We start from the raw sequence: 595 nt of genomic DNA on the forward strand, positions 1-595 counted from the left end.
TAGGCTGCCATTGCTAATAACCATCAATTGACTGCAGCCCTGTTGAAATTTTGTGGTTGCTTCTCTAAGAATGCAGACTGTGTTTTTTTTGTTGGGAGTTTGCCATAATCTGTTCGCGAGATTGCCCACCCATATCCGCTCATCTCATCTGCCAGCACAATTGCACATGCCCGGCCGGTCGACCGGCGGCTGCAGAAGAAGCACGCAGAGTGGAGCTGATTCCCCATTCCCGGCGGCTGATGCCGAGAGAGCAACTTCCCCAAAGACCATGCCTGCCCTTTTCTTATCCAAAAGCGCAGAGCCATGCTGCCGATCGCGGAGAACAGCGAACACTCGACGACGGCCGCTGCTGATGCCGAAGAACAGCCCATAGCCCCATACCATGCACCCTCCTCCCCGTCGATGAGCGAGACAACAGACATGATGGAAACGGGACGGGGAGAACCTTCTTCTCAAAGCCCAATATTTTAGCCCCAATAATGCGTGCATAAGTGCACCATAGATAGCAGTGTACCAGCGACTCAGCGAGACACACACGATGCATCGCATCGCAAGCTACTGTGCTTAGCGGTATGTGGCTGGCACTGTTTAGTTA

General features: G+C 53.1%; 1 protein-coding gene across 1 annotated transcript in view; it reads left to right on the forward strand.

Annotated features, from left to right (window-relative positions):
* LOC117852464 (uncharacterized) overlaps nt 1–390 on the forward strand; it is a 13,315-nt gene extending 12,925 nt beyond the window's left edge. Inside the window, exon 4 of the mRNA XM_072293103.1 lies at nt 1–390. This exon is cut by the window's left edge and continues 463 nt beyond it. The gene's annotated coding sequence lies outside the window, so the exon portion shown is untranslated.
* Nucleotides 391–595: the final 205 nt, after the last annotated feature.

Source organism: Setaria viridis, chromosome 4, assembly GCF_005286985.2.
Source record: "Setaria viridis chromosome 4, Setaria_viridis_v4.0, whole genome shotgun sequence".
In the NCBI taxonomy this organism is placed as follows: domain Eukaryota; kingdom Viridiplantae; phylum Streptophyta; class Magnoliopsida; order Poales; family Poaceae; genus Setaria; species Setaria viridis.